Below are 18,894 nucleotides of genomic sequence, written 5' to 3' on the forward strand. Positions count from 1 at the left end.
TGGGGAAGGCCCCAGTTGAGGCGAGCGACCGCCCCGCCCCGCCCCGCCCCGCCCCGCCCCGCCGCCGGCGGCGGCGGCGCTACGGCAAGTGCGAGGAGATAAAACGCCTCGGGTGGGCGGGCGGCGTCGGCCCGCCTCCGCGCGCTCATTCAGAGCGAGTGACGTCAGGCGCGTCACGTGCTGCCGCGCGTCACGCCGCGCGCGGGGCCCCCTCCGCCAATCCGTGGGCACTGGTGCCGGCCGAGCGCGCCGCTCTGCGCAGCACCGCCGGCCAATCCCTTCCGCCGGCGGAGGAGGGACTTCCGCCGGGAGCCGGAAGCGGGTCTCTCATGCGAGCGGGTGGTTGAGTCTCGGCTCGGAGACGTTTCGGGCCCCGGAGCCGCCGCCGCCGCCTCCTCCTCCTCCGCGCCCCCCTCCCCGCTGTGCTGCCGCCGCCTGCTTCTCCTCCCGGCCCCCGCCCCGCTCTCCGCTCTCCTCCTCCTGGCATCCGGCGGCGGCGAGGCCCCGGCGGCGGCGGCGGCGCAGCGAGAGGCCCCGGCGCCAGCGGAGACCCCCCCCCGTGCCCGCCCGTCTTCTCCCCGTCGAGGCCCGGCCCGAGGGCGGCGGCGGCTGCTGGTGACAGGTGAGTGCGAGGGGCCTCCCGGGGCCCGCGCCCTCCCGGCGGCGGCGCCCGCTTGGGCCGCCCGCCCCCTCCCATCTCCCGGTGTGAGGGGGAATGGCGGAGCTGGAGGGGCAGGAACACCCCCCCGTTCCGCCACCGCCACCCCCCTCGCACCGGGGAGGCGGCCGGAGCCGCCATCTTCCCGCCCGAGGCGGTTCCCGGGGGAGAGGCAGGAGGGAGGAGGAGGAGGGATCCCGGCTCGGGGCCTTGATGGTGGCGGGGGATAGGGCGAGTCGCCGGGCTGGGCCGCCGGGGCCGCTCCCGTACTGCGGCCTCACCGAGCAGCGCTCGCTGCCCCGGCCCCGCATGGTGGCCCGGCAGCGGCCGAGTGAGCTTTGCCCCCCGCGCCGGTTTGGCGTTGCCGAAGATCTCCGTGGGCAGCGGGTGCGAGCGCCTTCGGAGGCAGCGGGGAAGGGGAGAGCGGCGCGGAGGCACGCCTGGAGCACCGGCTTTATGGCGCGTCCCGGCTGTCCGCCCTTGCGGCTGGGGAGCCGTGACCCGCTCTGGAAGAGCGCGGCTGGAGGAAGCGGCAGGCGCGGGCGGCACCAGCCCCTCGCCCATCGCCCCGGGCCGGTGCAGGGCAGCGCGGCCTTGCCGGGAGAGCCGTGTCCTCAGCAGGCGAATTGGTTGTGCGGGAGGTAGCGGGCCAGCTCTGCCGACAGGTTACGAAGCGCTGCTTGCAGAAGCCGCCACCGCGCAGACGGTGTTTTGCCCCTAGGATTTTGTTGTCGTTGGGCCTTCGCCGGCCGCTTCGGCTAAGTTGTTTTCACTCTCAGTTTCAGTTTGTGCAGATGCTCAAAATTACTACATAGCTTTGACCACAGTTTAAACAGATGTGCACTTGCCAAACAATGTTGTAGAAGATGCCTGTGTGGCAGATAAGTATAATTATTTTTATTCTGCAGGTAAGGGAATTGAGGCAAAGTGGTTGAGGCTTGCCTGTGGCCACAGAGAGAGAGCTGGTTTCAAAACCACTGTTTAAACTTGAGTCACGGTTGGGGTAAAACCATGGGAATTCTGGCTTCCGATCCTGCGTCTTGTCTCTGGCCTAGTTTTGTTGGCCTCCGTCTGAATCCTTAGTAAAATTGGAGTAGGAATCTTTCTTTAGTTCTGCCTCAGGATCACTATTGAAAGGGCTTTAACCTTTCACGTGGTTTAAGTTTCATGTCAAACTTCGCTGGTTTTGAAGGATTGAGATAAATTTTCAAAGGTCAAAGCATGTTGTGTTCTTTTTTTAAACTTGCTGGGATTTCACAACTCAAGGGTTTTGATTCTGATCTGGTAACTGTTTATATCAGTTGAACTTTCACTTGTTTCCTGCTGACTTGTAAGCATTTCTTCAAGTTAATTCTTGAGATATGAAGCTAATCAGCTTAATCACTCTAGCTATTAGACGAACATTGATATTTTCTAATTTTTAATTTTTTTTTTTTTTGCGGGAAGTGAAAGGGAGGAGAAAACTCGGGTGAGGCCAATAAAGCACATACAGAAAACAGTACATACTTTATATGTAATGTCTGTAGGATATTTTATTTTTCTAGGTGTGTTGCCATTTATATGTGTATACTATTTATATGGAAGCCAAAATTACTCTTGTGTTCTATTGGTCTTACATTTCGGAAAAAAAAAATCCTTACTGAAACTGAAATAAAAGGTTTGCATAAATGAATTAATAGAAAACATTTGACCTCTTGGATGTTCCTAAATAAGTGATTGTATGTTCTCATGGTATATAATTGGGTCTTTAAGTGCACACAATGTTCTAGGTTAGATTGAATTGTTTCCCTTGTAAGTCTTTCTGTTTTTTTCAAGTGTTTACACACAAATGCCTTAAGGGAATAAAGGTGTCAGCGCAAGTGTGTTCTGCCTTTGTTGCTTTTTATGGCTTGCTCTAATGCAAATACACACATAGAAAGGTATGGATGACTGATATGTACATATATATATTGTTTAGATATGTGGTTGGAACTTAAATCTGCTTCAGTACAGAGCAAGATGGAAGATCGGGAACTGGAGGCAGTTGTGGGATTTTGGGTTTTTTTTGTTTCTTTTTGAGACGTGCAGTAACCATGTAGGCAATTTCTGGCTCTGATGTTTTACTTGATTAGAGTGAAATTAACTACTTGGTTTATTTTACTGAAATGCAAAATACAGTCAGGTTTGTCTAATCTACATGTTCTGTGGAGATCTGTTGCTGCGTCTCTTATTAAGTCACATATCTGGCAGTGGCTTTGGCTTTAAATCATTTGTGAGCTTAATTGGCATGGTAATATAAACTCTTTGTTAAATATTTATTACATTACCTCACAAAATGCACATGCTGGACATGGAAAAGGCATGTTTCTGGCCATAGTGCGTGACAAATCTAAAGTGACAGCAGAAAGGTAGCAAGAAAGGAGTTATAAAGAACAAAGTAATTAGGTGTAGATGCGTTTCATCAGTTTAATTTTTTTAAGCTAGGTGGCTTTTTGGCCCTTCAGCACTATTAATGTTTAATTCCATGGTGCCTGTATATATTCATCAGACATTCACATTCTCGTAAATTAACAGGTAAGGTACATAAATAAGCATGTAGAGCGCTTGACTTATCTTTTCTTGTGCCTGTGTTGGAAGGAGCAGGTTTTGTCAAGGGCACGGCCTTATCGATCTTTTTGAAGAAGAGCATCTTGTCTTGGAGATGCTCTGTAAGGAAGGTGGAAAGGTGGCTGTAGAGGTAGCTAACAAACGCAGGGTCAAGGTGGCTACTGCTGGCACAGAGAAAAAAGCAAAAGACACCAGATGAAGAATGCAAAGAAACACAGTTTCAAGTCTGGAGAACATCAGCTTTGGGAATGTGATTTTTTTGTGTGTACATGCACATGTGAGGAACTGCTATATGACATAAGACGTTGTAAAAAATGTGGTTTACATAGTGTTCGGTTCCTTTAAGCATTTACTGGCAAAATGACATTTTTAGTCAACAAGTTTGTGTAACTCTTAGAAATAACTGTTGAAAATAGTCTTTGGCTGCATTTATTCCTGTATGTAATCAGTGATATTAAACTAACATGAGTATTGCCGTCTCTTGTATTTGCATTCAGAATGGCCACACAGGTACTAGTAGGAAAGGAAGGATGTTACAAAATAGGACGTTGTAAGGAAGAAAATTAACCCCTCCCCCTGCAGTTTTGTAAGAGGCAATAGTATGTGGAGAACTGTGTAGAAGATGAGAGTAAAAGCTACTCTTGTAGTAAAGGCCCCAGAAAGGTATTTGAACCATATTGTTCCCAAAGCAAGGCACACGCATGCTGAATCTAATACTGCATTTTAGTCCATATAAAACAAGTTCTAGACAGGTGGATTTCACCACGTAAGCCAGTCGTTAAATTAGGGAGGGGAAAGTGATGTAAAACTTAAACTTTGAAATAATGCTAGTTTTATGTGATACCTCAAAAAAGAGAAAACACGCACGCACACACCCCCTTCCCCTCTGAACCAGTAATACGGTTTATCAAAGGTACCAGCTGAAAATGTTGTAAATGCATTTGTAAGCTAGTGCTTTGGGGGAGTTCTGTTTTCTTTTCCTGTGTATTAACTCCTCTGTGTTAAGGGCAAGCTAGTGTGTCATAACAGTCAAACATGAAAATAGAATGCCTCTGAGCACTTTCTCTGAATATAAAACTCGGTGATATTTCACCTGGTCAATAAAAATAATTTGGTGCTGTAAATACTGGATAATTGAAGAAGACCCATTGCTATTCCAATAATCTGTTTCTTTCTCTTTAAGGATATGCGGGCTTTGACTGGCTCATGATAAAAATTTGTCTAAAACCAGCAAGTTTGAGGAACTTGTTAGAAACAGGAGACTAGAAGTTGATCTCTGGACCACCCATTCATTTAAATTAATCTAGCCAAGTTCCACAAAGTAGTGCAAGAGAGAAACAAATTCTATTAGCTGGTTCATAGCTGATATTTCTTAGGTTTTGGTGATGTGATGGAGCCAAGGATTTATGATCTGTTTTTTTCATTGGTCTTTCACATTTGTGTGTTGTGTGTGTGTGTTGCTGTTACGTACTCTTTCTAAAGGGGGGTGTCCCCCCCCTCTGTGAGGAAGCAGGCGCTGCAGAGTAATACCTGCAGACAACAGAGGTACTTTAGAGTACTTAAATTAGGTGTGACTGTAATACAACATAATTCTGTGATTAGGATAGCCATGGCAGTGTTCGTTCTGTGATGTGTGCTGCTGCAGGTATTTTGTGTCTGGCTATGTGTTTCAGGAACAGCAATTAACTCCAAAATTGGAAGTCTGACATGGGTTACTAATATGTGGCTAGCTACTTGGCCTAGAACATTGCAGGGAATTGGGGAAATGCTGTTTTGACGCCCTGATGAATCACGAATTTCTTTGAGCCTTAATCTTTTCTAACGCTCGTTTACCATGGAGGGCTGGGCTATGCATATTCTGGATCCTGTCAGTCCAGCTCCTTAATGGGTAGTTGAATGATGTAATACAAAAGGAATCATTCGTTCATAAGCTGAATGGATTGCCGCCTCTGCACTTCCAGCAGCTCTGTTATTATTCGCATAAGGCTGTTAGCACGTAAGGAGCTGGTGTCCCCGAGAGTATATCCTACAGTAAAGGTTTATTCTGGATTGCCTTTATGGCCATCTAGAGTTCATGGATATCTCGAGTTCAGTATGCCTCTGTTTAAGGTAGTAGTAACTATACACAACTTTTAGTTCTGGACTGTTGCACAGATAGATAGATAGAAACATAGCTGCCTATAGATATCTATAGACATCTATCTGGCATGGTAGCTTATGATGAATTAGACCCAGAATTGCTTTATCTGTTAGGGACTTCTTCCTAAAATGCCCGTATCACTTTTACTATTGAAAATAACAAGCACTGACGATATAAAGACTTTGGAAATTACACCTTCAGATGCTATCAGCAGTTCACATGGGACTTGTTCAGGAATATACTGAGTTTTGAGTGTAGTTGTAGAACATAGTTATTTTATCTAAAGCTTGTGCTAGGCTTTTTGCAAGTCTGAATACTGTATCGCTTAATTTTGCTTTTAGGTTTCCTGTGATTTTTTGCACAAGTATCAGAACAGTATTTTACCTTTGCTTAGATTAATTCTCCCTCAACTTCATACTGGCCCTTCCCTGCTAGCTTCTGGAAATAAGCAATAATGAAGAATGTTAGTACTTTATTGATGGTATTCATAAGGCAGACTTCCATCTGTCTTGGTAATGGAGTTACAAACTTACTTCAAAAAATTGTAGATTTCTGTTATTCTATTAAAGTGTTGCTCTGTATTTCTCAGCAGACCTAATGTTCTGCAATCTATTTTCAAGTATTTTATAATCATAGGATGCCAGTGATCTGACAGGGAATCTTGAGAAACAAAATATTAGTTAAATAGTAATTATGTTGAAGAAAAAATATTTAATCATTTGATAAATCTCACTTGTCAGAAAATTCATGAAATGCTTGAGAAGCTTTACAGTGAAGTGTCTTGGCAGCTTTATGGTTTTGTTTTCAGTCAGTGTTGGTATCCACAAGCATATTTTTACATGTTGTGATGCTGTCGCAGGTTGCCCCACAACGGAGTCTGACTCTGACTGTTGTTCAAACAAGGAACTGATGAATCAACAGGCCAATGTCCAAAGTAGCTTGCTTTTTCATAACCGGGTGCTGAAGGTTTATGCTCAAACGTTTTGATGTATCGTATGATTTCTGGTTCTTGTTCTAGGAACTAGAAAAATAGAGCAAAAGTGAAGAATGCATCAGGGCACTGTTACTTTAAGTGCTGAGGACCAAAGCTTATAAAATAGCTACCTATATATGCAGAATTTGCAATCTTATCTCGGAGTTTCATTCCCATTCAATGTTGTTGCTGCCCGACAGATAGGGACAGAATATGGTCAACATGTTTCTGTTTAAAGCAGCAAGGCAAACAATTTGGGCAAAATATCATTGCCTGCATTGGCATGTCTCCAAGATCTTGGGTTTGTGTCCCTGTTCAAAGCTTGTTGTCCAATTCTTTATAATAAGTGTCTAAAAGATTTGTATTATAAAGAAGGGAGTGGGATCCTTTTTTTTTATGAACATGTTGCAGCTTAGCTTATAATCTATTTTGTTATGATTGTAATTTTCTGTTTCTTAATTAACGTTGTGTATTTTAATTGCCTGGATTCAAGGAATCAGTGGAATTTTTAGGAGGGTCTGTGCCCAGTTATTTTGACTTGCAAGGAAGAATTATTGTCCTTAAATCCAAGCTCAAATATTGAAACAGTCCATCCTTTAACAGTGAGTCAAAACCTGAATTACCAGTAGTTTTGATTACAATGATACTCTAAAAAGGTGGGGTGCTCTAAGTGTGAACAAATGTGCACCCAGTAGGTGATAATCTTTCATACAGTGTTTTAAAAGTAAGCAAGAGTTGCTTCTGATTTTGGTGAAGATTGTAATGGAGGTTGGTGGCTTTTTTCAAAAGAGGAAGTAATACTGAAATGACTGGATTATTTGGGTTAAATTCTATTTTTGGCAAAGAGGTTAATGAAATAATCGTTGGCAAAAACATTAGCTTCCTTTTCTTATTACAAAGTCTTAAAGTTAAATGATGCTTTTTCTGTAAGTAGTTTAATTTCACTTTAGATTTGGTCCTGAACATGTTTCAAAACTTAAACTAACATATTTTAGGTAAATGAATGCCTTTCAAGTCATCTGAAAAAAAACCCAAACCCCAAAGCCTGAGGGGAGTTCATCCTACGCTGTTTGTTTTGCAGAACAACTGTTTATTAAAATAGTCTTTGCATAGTCAAGGATTATTGTATACATTCGTGTCGGAAGAAGACTTGTCATTGTATCTTTTCATTTATCACTGTAATTATCAACATCTTATTTGGTTCTGTATATGCCTCTCACTTGGACTTTATGTAGATGTAGACCCTTTTCTCTCTCACTTTTCTCAGACCTGTTCTGACCTAAGATGTATTCTAGGAGCGCTGTAACAGCTGACCCATCAGTCTGCATCAAATCTTTTCCAGAATTCTAGTTCTGTGTGCGTTTGAATTTGAGATCCTTGGTGTAAGATTTCTGCTTCCCTGAATTAGGTGTTTATTGTGTGGTCCGAGAATGTGGTGATGAAGAACTTAGCAAATCGGCTTTGAAGCTATGTGTGTGTCTTAAAGAATAATTCAAAGCACTAAAAATATTGTGTCCTAGAAGTTCCCAATGCAGTTTTTGACCTCCTCTTGCTTAAGCACACACTGATTGCAGACTTGAAACATGGAATCCAAATAATAGCGATATTCTAAGATGATAAGCCTAGTAAGACCTGTTAAAGAACGTCAGACTTCTAACCTCACCCTTGGAAGCCCTAAATATTAACTTTATAGCTTCAAGTGATGTTTTCAGTCTTGTCTTTCATCATAAGATACTGCATCCTCTTCTGCCAACTTCTGAATTTTTCTGAAGAAGATGCTGTCTATAAAATCCTACTCAGCAGAGCTGGGTTAGTTATCTCCTTTACCTTTGCGAGCTATACTGCCTAGAATCACAGGCAGCATCGTGAGTGTGCATTGGCCACTTTCTGGTTAGTGGTGTAGTGAAGTATGCTGAAAACTTAAAGATCATATTGGTAAATCGGGAGGAGGAACATTCAGTAATTGAAACAAGGAAGTTCGTTGTTCCCAGCATTGCTAAACTGACACTCTTCATGCACAACATCTAACTTGTTCCCTCTAAGCAAGTGCTAAAGCTGCTGGTACTTTGTCATGTGTTGTATCTTTTGAAGACTTAGTGTTTGAAGAATTAGGAAATTCCAAATAGATGATCAGTTGCTGCATCTTAGCTTTGAAAACTTGAAGCAGCTAGTAAAATGTTGTAGCACTTGCAGTTGTTTTGTGAAATAAATATGATTTATAAAATGACAGGTCCACTTGCTGCGAGGCTGGCATGCTGAGATGCTGGCAAGTTGTTAGCCAGCAAAGTTCAGTATCTTTTAGTTTTCACTCCAAGTCAGGAATCAGTTTCAGTCTTAGAATGAAAACTGCCTCTCATGATGAAAGTGCAACAGTAAAGTAAACTGAAAGTGAGCTCTTAGCATACTTAATTGTTTCTTCCTTCAGCAGTGGAATAGGAAGATGAATCTCTCTGACTTCTCTTCAATAGATACCGTAAAGAAAAGCAAATCCCAAAAAACCCGTTGGTTAAGTGAGAGCAAGCCAGCTATGTGGGGAGAGAAGGGAAACAAGGAAAATATACTATTATGCAAGATATTATCCTTGCATAATAATTCCTCATGTGTGCATGAGTTCAGAGAAGGTATGATAGAATGAGACCGACTTAGTATCCAGAGTGCCAAAGTAAACTCACCTGCTGGAAATAAGATGTGTGTCGAAATGAAGAACTACCGTTTATAGGAAAAAATATCTGAGAAGTCTTTCACGTGGCTTTTTCTGATAGCCATGTTAATCTCTTCATGTGGTGTCTTGGTTGACTATGGGAAGGAGTAATACAGGGTGAAGAGATGTGGAAGTTCTTGAAAAGTTTCCCGTATTTTAAATAAATCAGAGCTTAAAAGTTTAAGTTACCATCTAGTGTTCTGAAAACGCCTATTTAAAAACAGTGCAGAAATGAACAATATTTTGTGAAATCGATAGTCATTAGTACTAATAGGTATCAGCTCCTGCCCTCTCCACTCCAGGGCAAGCTTTAATTTTCTTTCCAGTTCAATTTACTGCTTCTAGTCAATTGTGTCTTGGTCTTCTGCTTTCTGTGTGTACAGAGGTGTTGTGCAATTGTTAACGCATGTGACCTCAGTGCAGCCAAGCAACATGGATGATGATAGTTGATGAATTAGATGAGGTTTTGCATTTGATGGTACTAAACTTCAGAAACAGATTTTTGTGATGCTTTCCTCACGTTTGCAGTAAGTGAAAAAATTAATTTCTGCATCAGTGAACAGTATTTGATATTAAATATTGGTATTACATTAAAAGCCTGGAAGAGTCTCCCAGCTAATTTGTAGTCATAAAGATATCTGAAGTTATTGAGAAGCTTTGACTTCCACAGAAGAATGCAATTAGCCTATTAAAGATTACACCAAAGGGTCTAGAGTTAATATTTGTGTAGTAGGTAAACAATTTTAGCAGTTAAAATGATGCATATTAGTAAAAATACCAACACTTTTATTTGTGTTACCTCAGTTGTGACTTGTATTTGCCGATCAGAATCCCGCTGCACTGGGCACTGTGCAAGCACAGACTGTTGCCTCGTAGCTTAGTCAAGCGCAACAGGTAAATACAGGTGGATGGGAGCGTTACAAGAAATTAATGTGAGCAGTGAGATAGTATAATATATGATGCCTGTGGTCTGTTGAAAATGTCATCAGTTTTTAAAATATATTAATTTTTAAAAAATCTTGTGGAAGGAGGGAGCTTCCATCACATTCTACAGTTTCTGTTAACCCATGTTAGGCATAATTTTTTTTTTTTTTTTTACTTGGCCATTATTTAGGCTGGCTGTTTTTAGAAGATTATATGAAAAGTTAGTCTCCCTCTATGGTTAGGCTAATTTAACAAATTCTTCCCTATTATACAGCTTGGATGCAGAGGCAGATGTGAAATGCTGTGCAGAGTGTGGGGTCTGGAACTCCAAGCTTGTCCTTCTGTAGATACTTTGAAGCGTTGTTGCCCTGTGTTGAGGCTTAATTGGTTTTCTGTTTTTTTCAATGCAGAAGAGCAGTAGTTTGCATTGCTCTAATTCAGTACAGGCATTCTGCTGGGACTTCTCCTGTGAAAGTCCTGCAGGTATGTTACTGTTGTCTTTTCTTTCCTTTTTTTTCTTCTTTTTTTCTTCTTTTTTCTTTCTCTTGCAGTAGGAACTACCTGTGATGCTTTGTAGGCAAGAGTAATAGCAGCAGCAGCAGAGTGACGTAGCCTTGACCTGTTAAGTTTCATTCAGAACTGCAGTACTCTCTGCTGATGGTCTCCTAGAGAACAGTAAGGAAGGATTAATGGCATCAGTTGTTCAACTTGGGTCTTCTCTTCTCTGCTACTATTGTGGTGGTCCCAGAAGTAAAGTGTGTGTGCAAGCAACTACTGTGTAGTTCTCTGTTTCACTGTTTGTATAAAAGGGGGATTGTTCAAATTTATTCCAATTCTGTTCTTGCTGGTGATGTTTTTTGTCCTGGAAAAATAGAAAGAGACATCAGGGCTGGGAGGTAGGAAGGAGGTCAAATGCTCAGGAACCTAACTGAGGGCAAGTGATGGAGTATTTTAGTGGAAAATCATCATACTTTGAGGTACTTGCTTAATGTGCGTGAGTGGCAAATTCCTCATCTCTTTCCTGAGAAAAGTAAAAGACCTTTTTCTCCAGTGTGAGATGATTTCTGCTTTTTGTAGGCCTTGAGAATTTGGGATTCTACATCCAACTAGATAAAACAACTTTTAATGAGAGGATGAGGTTGTGGAGAATTATGATCATAGATGCTTTATATTAAGGTAGCATCCCACCTTTCATTTCAGAATTGTCATGGTTTGGCTGAGCTGCTAACAACTTGAACTCTGCCATTTGAGGGGTTGCTCAGATAATACACAAAGGGAAGAGTGAAGGGTTTATTTTAATTAACAGTTTGGTACTTTTTGAAATCATCATCTGATAAAACGATATCTTATCTGACATGATAGTTATAATAGAAATTAAATATGCATCTTTATGGATAACCTGCAGGGTGTGTGCTGTTAGTCCACTTACAGTGAGGAAAACAAGCTTGTGGCTTTGTGATGGATGTGCTACACGAAGCAAACCCTGTTAATTAATGAGTTGGATTTCTTAATGTTATGTCCTTCAGCCTGCATTCAGGAGAGTGCTGCTTCAGATTTGAAAACTGAGAACCAGCTGTAAGCAAACTGAGAACTGCTCATGACACAATCACACTTGTCTTCAAGGCACATGATACTCTTATCAGGCACAAAAATTTCTTCCCAGTGGGTTATTCCTGTCTTAATAGGCACTTCTTAAATGGTAAGATTTTTTTAGATTATATACTCTTAAACATCTGGTACGTTGCATTACTGAGGAGGATGTGATCCACAAGCTTATTAGTCCATTTCTTGAGTGATGTTTCAGTGTGCATCAGATAGAACCTGCGTGTAAAACTTATCATCTTGGTGTGCAAGAGGACTGCGGAAATTCTGTGTGAGACTTTTCAATATAGTGAAAAGATTTCCTTTTATTTTAAGCATATATACAATGCATAAAAGGCTAGACGTAAAAAAGATAATCAGGATTATTTGCTGGTAGGAGTCATCCTGTTATCTTCTGTGTACTATCAAGATCTTTCTTCCTGTTGTTTGAGATTAGGTGAGCGAATAAGGCTGTAACTTTATGCCCTTTCCATTTTTCTTGCTCTTGACTCAGAGTTTTTCCATACACCTCTGTATAGTGTACTTGTCATTTACCACTATCAGGATTTCTTTGGTATTTTATGGCCTTGTAGTAACTTATTGCTTGTATCTCTTGGACAAGTAATTACTGTAACGATCTGAATTTCTAGACTTGCAGAGTAATCAGTTCTGGTGTGCAGTTCCATTGCGCAGGTTTGTGTGCGAGTTAGAACGCTCAGTAAATGATGGAGTTGCAAATTGCTTGTGAAGTCTAGCGCAGAAATGTTTCATAGATCTTTAAATAAGGAAATACAGCATTCCCTTTAAATAGCAAGGTTTGCGATTCCTCTTGAAATCTCAGCCATTCTTAGAGGAGAGACTGTGTTTGAAGAGATAATTAATAGAATTGCAGAACAGTTTTGGAGGCTATCAACTTTATAAAGAACAGATGGGTTTTTTTTAAACAACTTGTGAAGTAGATGCAGCAACAGCTCTAAACCATTTGAGCTGGTGTTTTGCAGAACATTAAAAACGTACAGCATTAAGGTTAGGTGGTCTTCTGACACAGTGCATTTCTTGCTAACACCTGGTTGCCATGTGGGTTATAAAATGCCTTGCACCTGTCAAGTGTCCAATTGCAGGTTCACTCCCTGTGCTTATGTCCATGTTCCTCTTCAAGAACTAAAAAGTTGCGTTATTCTGAGTGCTGCCTGGGGGGTGCCCGGGCATAAGCAATTTTCTTGGCAGGAAGGAAAACTGAAACAAATCAGACGGTACTTTTCTCGGGTTTTTTGAAATCTAACTTTCCAGCCACCATGCTGGCATGTACATTGGATGCATTTGTGTTTTGAAACCTTCATCTGGCAGACTTTGATAAATGTCACACTAAGCTCCAGAGGTGAAACTTTCGACTTTTCCCCCAACTATTTAGCTAATTAGCAGTTAAACAAATTCAGAGCTTGTGATGATTTTTAAAATAGTAGTGTATTCAATATTTAACTTCTGTAGACAAATGCTGTGACTAAATATTTGTCATGTCAGCTTTTTAATTGTTGTTGTGTAATACAGAGTTTACAACTGACATAGGCACAATGATGATTGCAGAGACCGCCACCAACAAATGTGCTTTTTGGGGTTGTTAGATTTTTTTGTTCGCAGCTATTTTGTCCACTATGGTAATGTAACCACAGTATATTTTCTTTTAAATAATGCCATCCTTTGAGTGATAGATTGCTTGTCACATCTGTTCTGTAAAGAGAATGATTTCCTGCTTCGAAAGGAAAGATGGAAACCCCTGAGTTCTGTCACAGGCTTTCTGTATCGGAACGATACAGCTTTGTAGGGTTATTCATCTACAGAATGGTAACGTGCCCCATGCAGTGGGATGATGGTTCAACTCGTACATTAACAGCTGAAATCTTTCTTTGAAAGTCTTCTAAAACTGCCATCTGGTTAAAATTGCAAGCTCCAGTTTGTATCACTGCTCATAACACTAAGACGGAGGGAAACTTGCAACCTTTCAGGATTAGGATTTGTCATTTTTTCTTGATGATGCTCTATCAGCTTAACTATCCTGTATCTGAGTTAGCGGCTTTCTTTTGGGCTGAGTACATGATTAACTCTTGACATATTACATATGCCTTGGGTATTCAAAACACTTGTGAAAGTAATAAAAAAAGGAAAGGTAAACTTTGTTTAAACAGCAGTTAATGTATTAAATATATAGCATACTTTTGGAAGAGGCATCTGTTATTTCTCATATCAACTATGTGATATATTCAGCAGGTGCTAAAACTCTTTTCAAAAGCTGAAGTTAGTGGTAGCTCTGATTACTTCTGCTGCAGTGTCGTGATCCTCGTGGATACATACGGGCGTGAAAGATGGTGGGAAAGTATGTTATCTCTGACACTAGAAAGAGGGTTTCTGGCCTGCAACTAGAAGTTTGTTATGAGGCTTAAGTTAAGCAGTGCACCTCTGTTTTGAAAACATTTTGGGCTTTCTCATGTTACTGGAAGTGTATTACTGTATTAGCCTTGTGAAAAGTTTATCTTAATCTGTGTTTAAAGTTTCAAAAATGTTTGCTAGGAAGAGTTCTGCACAAAGCCAAACTCAAATCTATTTTTGTTTGTGCTTTCTGGAAGAGCAGTGAAAAGATCTTTTATTCTAGTGAGCTTTTTTGTTTTATGGTGTTGCTGTTTGCAGTGTGAAAGTTAGTTGTCAGCACTTGCATTTGTAAATCTCTTTTTAAGGGCTGATTACTCTGGGCTGAAAGTTGGCAGGCAAGATCTCAGCCCTAGAGCATTGTTTGGGGTTTTGCATGTTTTTAAATAACAGATCTATCTGACTGGTTTGGTTGAGAGAACGCATGCTGCTACTCATACTCTTGTAACTCTAGACAGCAAAACAGACTGCATAAAAGCACGCTTTGAATATGAATTAGAAAAATTAGAGACTACTTCTAATGAAAGCAGAGGTGGGAGGATCGGGGGCTGCACTCAAGGGAGGTTTTGGCAGGGTTGGCGGGGGCAGTAGTGGTTTTCGTTGGCTATATAACAGTCGAGTACATGTCTCTTCCGAGCTATTTGCAAGGTTGTGGTGTGTGTGGATGCAGTGTGTATACAAATATCTTCAGACAGTTGAACATTAAGTCTGTCAGTACTGTAAGATACCTAAACCTGAACTAAAATGCAGTATAAAGGTTAGCCTGATGTTGGCTCCACAATAACACACACGTGTGGCTTTTGGATGAGAGTGGTCCTAGCTCTGCTTGGCTTGGCATCCAGACAAGAATGATCATGTGGTTGTGTGCACTTATCTGTATAGTCGTCCTGTGGACCATTGCTGGTTTGTATCTGGTATCTTCTGAAATGATGGAATTCTTACAACAAGATGCATTTAAAAATATTTGCCAGTAAAGAACCATGTTGTCAACTTTAAAAAAAAAACAAAAACAAAAACAAAAAACCAAAACAACACAACCAAAAAACAAGCAAACAAAAAAACGAAAACAAAAAAAGCCCCACAACTTTTTGTTTGTGAAGGTTGTTGTGGATGTTGCAGAGGGAAACCAGTAGGCTGAAATATGTGATACCTGTGTCATTTGGCCAGGCAGTCTCAGTCCTTCCTGAGAATACTCCTGTAACTCCTCAGATTAACCCCTACTGACCAGGTGCCCACAGGGATCTGTACAAGTATGAGTAAAAAATTACTGCCCGTATTGTCCTCGTTCTAATGAGAAAACAACAGTATTAAGGCACTCTTCCGCTTCTTGTTGCAATTACTAATTTAGTAGATTGAGCAGTGTATTTCAGTTTTGGGGACAGTAAGGACTTCATGGGTGAATATTATGCAGTTTCTAAAGAAACATGCTTTCACCTGTATTTTAAACTTCTGGGGGATAAATGTTTTGCCTACTTACAAACCAAGTACGAACTGCTTTTGGTAAACTTCAGTAAAATTCATGCAGTTTCTTTTGGATTAGGTAGTTCTGGAAATAAGTATTTGCATGTCTCGAGTAACTTTACTCTTGACATAATATATCTGAAGTTGTTGAACTTGACTAATTACTCTGTGGTGACCGAATGGCAAGCCAGGAGAAAAAATATTTACTATATGCATTTCCAGAATTGAAATTATATATAGTATTACAAAATTATAATTGTGTACTTCTAAATCAATTCATAAATGCAGGCCATTTTGTAGATTATGTGACTAGACATAATTTGTGAAAGATGTGGATTTTTTTGTGAATCTGCTTGCTATAGACTAGAAATATTATTTAAGAGATTGTGTGCTTCTGAAGGTTTTTCTTGTGGGTTTGGGTTTTTTTTAATAACTTGAATGAAAAAAAATTGCAGTGTACTTCTGACAGCTCCATGTTCTGCCATAGGTATTGCTATCTCTATCCCAAATGGGTCTGCTGACTTGAATTTTTCTCTTGAATGTCTCCTACTTATTGCAGCAGCATGTATTTATGCAAAGATATGGTTTACCAATCAGCAATTCAGTGTGTCTTTTAAAGTGGTGGGCAAGGTGACTCTTCAGTGGGATGATAATTTTTATTGGTGCATTAAAATGCCACATTTAACTTGCTCACTAATCTGACTATTAAACTAGCATCAAAAGACGATAAACTGTCTTCTAAACTATCAATCCTGATCTGTAGTTCCTAGTACTACCAGGTATTGGTTGTGGTTCCTGTAAATAAGTTTGTGTATAAAGATATGTATCAATACTAATGAAAAACATGCTAGAACACATCCTGTGACGAGCCTTTAACATTCTGTGATTTTTATTGTTTCTCCCCCTGAAGTAACAGTACCTTTTCCACAAACACTGTATTCTCTGACAGGATAGTCATGCAAGCCTGTAGTCATGTAAGTTTTATGCTTCGAGTCTGGTAAGTGGCGACTCTGTGGTGGAAAAGTTGATGGCACTAACTTTCCAGAACAGCCCTGCACATGAAGTCGTTCTGAAGTATATCACAACAGATGGGATTTTGCAGCAGAGCACTTGGCGTCTTGGGGACTCGTAGCAGTGTGACACACTAAGTGAAGAAAATTGCAAAGGAAACCCCTTCTGCATTTGGGGTCTTTCTATATGGCTTACCCATTTGCAGAAAAGCAAGAGCTGATCGTTGTTAAAAGCATGGGATTTAGAAGGCAGGTTGAATACCCTTTTCAAACAGTTTATAATAGTATCTAATTTTTTTGAGAGCCATTTTGATCCTTAATGATCAAAATGCAACTTAAATATATGGGTTTGGCATTGTAGTTATTAAAAATAATTTGCTCACAGGGTGAGTGGATTTAGTGTGGTGTATATCACAACAAATCTGTGTAACTAATGAGAATATGATTATTAGTCTGAGTAATCCAAACAAAGTTACCTAGAGCTTCAATCTAGACCTAACCTATGATAAGCGTCTTGTGTAATCTCATCTAAAGGACTTCTGAAAAGCAGTGGAATGATATGCTTCTCTGATTGCTGGTGGCTTGCCCAAGAAGTTTGAAGTTGCAGTGTGCACATTGCAGTCATGTGTTATCTATCCAGTTGGCTAACAACTTGTCTACCCTCAGCTGAAATTAATGATTTAGCTGAATATGTTGTGCTTGATGGCCAGTCAGCAAATGCTTTAAAGGACATATGTGTCGTGGAACTTTACTCTTGTTTGTTAGACTCACATGATCTTAGCTGTTTCCTTCCACAATCCATAGATTTACAAAGTACTGGTGCTAATACTATATACCAGAGGATGGATGAGATTGCAGCATGACTGGTGACAGGCTGATCCTGGAAGGGAATGGGAATGTGTGAGATAAGCAGGCGACAGAGGGATGCAAAGAAGTACCTTGGCATTGATTTGGGGATCAAAATGCTGAGTAGATAACATCATTGCTGACTGAAACACATTTGTCTTTCTGTAAAGTAGACTTTAATTTGTGAATCTGGACTAACATGCATGCTCAAGGTTAGTATGAACAGCAGTGGAGACTGAGAACATGAAATGTGTAAGAAGTCTTGTGCTCTTTTTAGAAAAATATTAATCCAAAATTTTAAAAGGCTAAAACCAATTTCTTTAAAGAATATTAACACAAGCATTCTCCAGTAAGCTTAGACACCTTCCACAGTGTTAATGTGCATACAGCTTCCCATGCGTGGGTTTGAGCAACACAGAGTCTACCTATTTAATACTTGCTTTTGAAAAATCGCTTTCATCCCAAGGATGATTTTTGGTTATTTTATAAAATACAAACATCCTGAATGAATTCCAGACTTTCTGCCATCTGGACTCTGTGTATGTTCATGTGTGTGTAACACTGTATGTGAGGGACAGTATAATTTTTTTTTAATTTCTTTTTTTGTAGGGTTTTTTTGTCTGTGTAATTTCTCCCTTACTTAAATAGTTTCTATTCCAAGATGAGAGGCAGGGTGTTAGAGGAAAAAAACTTCCGGGAATATAACAGTGACACAGTGCATGTGTTTGTTTCAAAAACATGTTTTTCATGCTGACTTATCACTTCATGCTATTGACGTAAAGCAACTGTTCATCTAAGCTGAATATTTCGTCCTGTCGGGGATGTCAGTATATTTGTTTCTTCAACTGTGTGTGCAAAATATCTTCTCCTCTGCATAATCCCATAATACGGATGCTTGAATCAGCTCCTAGGTTAATGTCATAATTTTATTTGTAAATTTTGGAATGTATTCAATCAGTTGTATGAAAGGCTTTTGCTTTTGTCCATTTCAAAATATAGTGTAGAGAAGATTCCATGGAAGGCCATAATGCCATAGACTGAAAGAAATACTTTTTAACTCCAGTCTTTTGGAGGCAAGATACCCTGAAAGATGCTAAATGATGCTAAAGATGCTGCTAAAGAATGGAATCATACCGTTACCTTCCTTGTGCTGCAAATCTTCTTTTTTTAAGGAGATCATAGAGAATCTCACCTTGAAGTTTGGTGTCACCAACTTGAAGGCAATAAATTTCTCTCACACATTGTTACAGATGCAGAACTGGAATTTCCACGTGAATAAGTAACTCAAAAAGCATATATTACAACTTGCTCATAGTCCTCTTAGAAAAGAAAAACTGAAAAACCTGATTACCCTGATTTTACACCCCAATATTTACTTTCTGAGACTTCATGCTTGAAATGAACTTTTCCTGTTTTTTAAAGACCAGTTTGGTTTTTTTAAGTAACAGTATTAAAGAATAGCATCAAATTTCAAAGCAAAGTTGCTGTCAGACTTTCAACTCTACTCAGTTTTCTACTTGTCTAATCAAATAAAATAACATTTTAGGATGATGGAGCAGAACAATTTCTTGAGCGTTACTAATCTAGCAGAAC

General features: G+C 40.4%; 1 protein-coding gene across 1 annotated transcript in view; it reads left to right on the forward strand.

Annotated features, from left to right (window-relative positions):
* The first annotated feature begins 308 nt into the window (after positions 1 to 308).
* Positions 309 to 18,894, forward strand: part of LARP4B (La ribonucleoprotein 4B) — a 56,710-nt gene continuing 38,124 nt past the window's right edge. The window contains exon 1 of the mRNA XM_075144113.1: positions 309 to 622. The gene's annotated coding sequence lies outside the window, so the exon portion shown is untranslated. The remainder of the gene's footprint in view (positions 623 to 18,894) is intronic.

The sequence above is a fragment of the Calonectris borealis genome, chromosome 2 (genome assembly GCF_964195595.1).
Source record: "Calonectris borealis chromosome 2, bCalBor7.hap1.2, whole genome shotgun sequence".
NCBI classification, from domain to species: Eukaryota; Metazoa; Chordata; class Aves; order Procellariiformes; family Procellariidae; genus Calonectris; species Calonectris borealis.